The following is a 6000-nucleotide window of genomic DNA, read 5'->3' as shown; positions in this document are numbered from 1 at the left end:
AATCCTGGATGAGTTGGCCAGGACCTCCCCCCCCGCTGACCTATCAGGGCTCATCCGGCTATGCCTACAGATAGATCACCGGATGGAAGGAAGGCGCCTGGAAAGGAAGCAGGAGGTCCCGAGATACTCAGCCTCGGCATCCCACAACAAGACCCTTCCCACTGCAGGGATGGCAGGTAATGCAACTGAGGGACAGGGAGGGGCTAGGCCAAGACTGTCGGAAGAAGAAAAGGAAAGACGACGCCGGGAACGTTTATGCTTTTATTGTTCAAAGCCGGGCCATGTGGCCAGAGACTGTGGACTGAAAGGGGGGAAAGCCGAGCCGTCGGGAAACTAGAACACCCAGTCCACGTGCAGGCCGGTGGACTGGGGGCAGCGTTGTATAAAGGCCCCCCAACGATCCAACCTCCCTCAAAGGGGGTGTTGGTCTTGCCTATTCAGATTACAACTTCCAGAGGAGTGGTGTTTAATTTCACTGCCTTAATTGACAGTGGAGCCTCCACAAATTTTATTGATGCAAAGTTAGTCAAGCGTCATGGAATTTCCCGGTGGAAACTGGACGCTCCCCTAGCTGTGGAGACTATCGATGGGAGACCCCTGAAGTCAGGAGGGGTGACACAAGCCACGGAGGAAGTGAAACTTCAAATCCCTGGGCACGAAGAGTTCATTTCGCTATATGTGTCAGATCTCTCGAACTTTGAGGTGATTCTGGGAATGCCCTGGCTAGCAAAGCATGAACCCAAAATAAGTTGGAAGGAGGCGGTGGTGTGGTTCACCTCACAGTATTGCCAGGAGAACTGTCAACCTGAAGGAATCAAGAACACCCTAGCGGGGGCAGTGCAAGGTATCGAGCAAGTGACCCTGCCGCCAAAGTATGAAGAATTCAAAGATGTGTTTGATGAAAAAGAGGCAGAGACTTTATCCCCCCCACCGCCCTTACGACTGTGCGATTGATCTAGTGCCAGGAGCCAGCATCCCATCAGGGAGAATCTACTCTCTCACAGAGAATGAGAGGGAGGCCCTGAAGGAATTCCTGGATAAAAACCTGAGGCGAGGATTCATACGCCCCTCACAATCCCCTGCTGGAGCGCCACTATTGTTTGTGAAAAAGAAGGGGGGGGAACTCAGACCCTGTAACGACTATCGCGCATTGAACCAGATCACCATCCCCAACAGCTACCCGCTGTCCCTGATCTCAGAGTTGCTGGACCGACTGCGCTCTGCAAAAATCTTCACGAAGTTGGATTTGAGAGGAGCGTACAATCTGATCAGAATGAAGGAGGGAGATGAATGGAAAACAGGATTCTTGACCGCTTACGGACAGTATGAATACCTGGTCATGCCGTTCGGGCTTTGTGGAAGCCAGGAATTTTTCAAAAATTCATGAACGATGTGTTTAGAGACTTGTTGGACACGTATGTAATCTGTTACTTAGATGATATCCTGGTGTTCTCAAAGAACCAGGAAGACCACGACCAGCATGTGAAGACGGTGTTGAAGAGACTGAGAGAAAATCGCCTGTATGCTAAATTAGAGAAATGTGGATTTGACCTCAAGTCTCTAGACTTCCTTGGATATCGAATCTCAGAGGAAGGCGTGGAGATGGACCCAGGGAAAGTAAGCTGCATATTGGACTGGGGCCAACCTGTCACCAAAAAGGATGTACAACGGTTTTTGGGGTTTGCCAATTATTACAGAAAGTTCATTCCAGGGTTTTCCAAATTAACAGCTCCTCTGACTGTCTGTTTAAGGGGGAAGAAGAAGTTTCAATGGACAGAGAACGCCACCGAGGCCTTTGAGGAGCTGAAGAGAAGGTTTGCTACTGAGCCCATTCTGCGCTTTGCTGATCCGAACCGCCCTTTCGTAGTGGAAGCAGATGCTTCAGATTTTGCCATCGGGGGGGTCCTGCTACAATTAGACCAAGAAGGGAAGGAGCTGCATCCCTGTGCGTACTTCTCTCGGAAGTTAAAGCCTGCAGAGAAGAACTACACAGTTTGGGAGAAGGAGCTGCTGGCCATCAAGGACTCTTTTGAAAACTGGAGACAATACCTAGAGGGGACCTCTCATCGAATTGAAGTGCGCTCCGACCACAAGAATCTTGAAAGCCTCCAAACCGCCAGAAAGCTGAACCAGAGACAGATAAGATGGTCCCAGTTCTTCACTAGGTTTAAGTTCCAGATTACTTACCATGCCCAAGCCAAAAACCAGAGAGCGGATGCCTTATCAAGACAGCCACAATACAAAGAAAGTGAATCCGAGGACCAGCCTCAGTACGTAATCCCGCCAGAGAAATTAACGTTGGGAGTATGCCAGCCTTCATGGGAAGAGGAACTCAAAAAGGCACAACAAGAAGATGCAGACATGCTAAAATATCAGCAGGAGACGGGACAAGGTCAAGACTCAGAAGTAACCTTTCACTGGAGAAATGGACTGTTATGGTTCAAAACCGCCAGATATGTGCCAGAAGGGGAATTAAGGCTCAGAATCCTATGCCAGTGTCATGATTCCATCACAGTGGGACACTTTGGGATTTACAAGACCATTCAGAACGTGGCCAAGGACTTCTGGTGGCCTAAAATGCGTCGGGATATTGAGAGTTATGTAAAGTCCTGCTCTGTCTGTCTGCGGACAAAAACACAAACAGGGAAACCAGCAGGACTGTTACAACCATTGCCTGTCCCACACGAACCCTGGAAGGACCTCTCCATGGATTTTATAACTGATCTACCCAAGTCCCAAGGAATGACAGCCATCTTAGTAGTGGTGGATCTACTTACCAAAATGGCACACTTTCTTCCTTGTGCAGGGGCCTTAGAGGCTAAAACGGCCAAGTTATTCATAAAAGAAGTCTACCGGCTGCATGGATTGCCAAACAGCGTAGTCTCAGACCGAGGAACTCAGTTCACAGCCAAATTTTGGAGAGCAATGTGGAAACAGTTGCAGACGGAATTAAAACTCTCCTCCGCCCATCACCCCCAGACAGATGGGCAGACGGAACGCTTGAACGCCGTTTTGGAAAGATATTTACGAAGTTATGTGTCCTATCAACAGACTGACTGGGTATCATATTTGCATTTTGCAGAGTTCGCCTACAACAATTCTCTGCACTCCAGCACTCAACAAACCCCGTTCTTCGCTAATTATGGATTCCATCCTAAAGTCTTTCCAAGCAGCTCAGAAGGAATGCTGGTACCGGCAGCTGAGAACTTCCTTAAGGAATTGCAAGCGGCGCAACAGACACTGAAACAGCAGTTAAACGAAGCCAAAACGGAGTACAAGCGAGTTGCTGACCTGCACAGGAAGGAGGGCCCCCCCCTTCAACCGGGAGACCAGGTATGGCTGTCCACCCGCTTCCTCCAGATGCCGGGCAAATGTAGAAAATTACAAGACAAGAGGGTGGGTCCTTTCGAAATAGAAACTCAAATCAATCCCGTGGCGTACCGACTGAAGCTGCCTGACATGTTTAAAATGCATCCTGTGTTCCATCGATCCCTCTTAACGAAAGCTGCCCCTCCCAGTGAGTTACGGCCAGAGGAACCTCCCGGAGCTCCACTCCTGGTAAATGAGCAGCTTGAGTTTGAAGTTGAGGAGATCTTAGATTCCAGGATCAGACGCCACAAGCTGCAGTACTTGATTCACTGGAAAGGCTATGGGGTGGCTGACAGATCATGGGAAGATGCAGCTGATGTGCATGCTCCAGAATTGGTAAAACTTTTCCATCAATGTTTTCCCCACCGTCCCAAGCCAGACAAGGGGAGGGGGGCACAGCCTGGGAGGGGGGATGGTGTCGGAAGGCAGAGCTGGGGTCCCAATCCCGGGGAGCTGGATCCCGGAGAGTTGGGAGAAGAGTATTCGGATGGATGGCAGAGGGAAGGGGGAGGAACTTCCCCCCTTTGGAGCGAAGACGAAACAGAGGAACTGCCAGGGATAAGGTCGCTTAGCAACGGGGAGCCTGAGCCCTCCCTGGACATTCTCACGCCTCCCCCTCTTTCAGGCTCAGAGCAAGAGGGGAAAGAGGGAGGGCTGCTCACAGCCGAAAAGCAGGGAGGCAGTTTACCATCAGCCCCTCCCCTATCCCCCATCCTGGAATCGGAAACTTCAGAAGAGGAGGGGGTGATGCTTCCCCCCTCACCACGCACACGCAGACAGCTGAAAAGACAGGAGAGAAGGGGGGGAAGGCGGGCAGTACCTGAGGGGCAGTTAAGGAGGAGCGAAAGATTGCGCGCCCGTTTGGCCCCTTCCTAAAGAACAGGCGGGAAGAAGTCCCTTGCTCTGTCAACTTTCTCCCAATGCCGCAGGACCTGTATCCCTGTATTGCTTCATGAGAAAACGCAGTCTTTGTTTGGACATTCCCCTAATAAAACACGAATTAACTACAGCCGCTGGTCTGGTTCCTGAGTCACATCCTGGGCCTGACAAATGCCCTGGGAGATTTGGAGCTGTCGGAAGGCCGCCCAGTCGAAACCCTGGTGACAGAGTGGAATAGGGAGCTCACCGGGGCAATAGACTGGGTGGCTCCGAAACGTCCTCTCCCCCTGAATAGAACTCAAACCGCACCATGGTATACACCACGGTTGCGGGGTTTGAGGCAGGAGGTGAGACGGCTAGAACACCGGTGGCGGAAATCTCACTCCAAGGACGATCGGACACTGGTTAGAGCAGCAATAGCAGCCTACCAAGTGGCAACAAAGGCAGCAAAGAAGGATTTCTTTGCTGCCTCTATTGCATCCGCGGAATGTTGTCCCAGGAGGTTGTTCCAAGTGGTCCAAAGCCTGGTCAGTCCAGTTGCCCAGGAACCCATGGAGCACTCTAAAGTCTCCTGTGACGTATTTGCAAAACACTTTGTGGATAAAATCGATCGCCTGAAGAGCTCAATTCCGCACGCCGTGGACACAGGAAGCGGGCTAGAGGCAATCAGTTGCGATCCGGTCCGGTGGGATCGGTTTCAGCCTCTTTCCTCTGAGGAAGTGGACAAGGTGCTCTCTACGGTGAGACCGACCACTTGTTTGTTTGACCCTTGCCCCACGTGGCTCATTGTGGGCTGCAAAGAGAGACTGAGCGAAGGGATCAAGGCGGTGGTAAATGCTTCCTTGCAAGAGGGTGCATTGCCATCTGCCCTCAAGGAGGCAGTAATAAAGCCCATCTTGAAAAAACCCTCCTTGGATCCCCAAGATTTAAACAACTTTCGCCCAGTCTCTAACCTACCATTCTTGGGCAAGGTGATCGAACGTGTGGTGGCCAAACAGTTAAAGGCACACTTGGAGGAAACCAATTATTTAGATCCATTCCAATCGGGTTTCAGGACTGGATATGGAACTGAAACAGCCTTGGTCGCTCTGGTGGTTGGATAGAGGAGAACACTCCTTCCTCGTCCTCCTGGATCTCTCAGCGGCTTTCGATACCGTTGACCACGGTATACTCCTGGATCGCCTGGAGGGAATGGGAATTGGGGGCACTGTTTTATGGTGGTTCCGTTCCTATCTCTCTGACAGGCACCAGAGGGTGGCATTGGGAGAGGAGGTTTCAGATCCTTGGCCTCTTAATTGTGGTGTGCCACAGCGCTCTATCCTCTCTCCCATGCTGTTCAACATCTATGTAAAGCCGCTGGGGGCCATCATCAGGAGATTTGGGTTGCAGTGTCACCAATATGCGGATGACACTCAGCTCTATCTCTCATTTAAGTTCTCACCGGAATTGGCTGTGGATACTATTTCCAAGTGCCTGGAGTCTGTAAGTGAATGGATGGGAGGAAACAGGCTGAAACTGAACCCCGACAAGACCGAGGTACTGCTTGTGGGAGACAAGAGAGGGGTAGGAGATATTGACCTGGTGCTGAACGGGGTTAGATTGCCCCTGAAGGACCAGGTTCACAGCCTCGGGGTCATTCTTGACTCCCAGCTGTCCATGGAGGCTCAGGTGTCAGCAGTGAGCCGGGCAGCTTGGTATCAATTACATCTGATTCAGAGGCTGCGACCCTACCTTCCGGTCCATCTGCTCCCA

This window comes from Rhineura floridana, chromosome 1 (assembly GCF_030035675.1).
Source record: "Rhineura floridana isolate rRhiFlo1 chromosome 1, rRhiFlo1.hap2, whole genome shotgun sequence".
NCBI lineage: Eukaryota > Metazoa > Chordata > Lepidosauria > Squamata > Rhineuridae > Rhineura > Rhineura floridana.
This window is presented reverse-complemented; position numbering follows the sequence as displayed.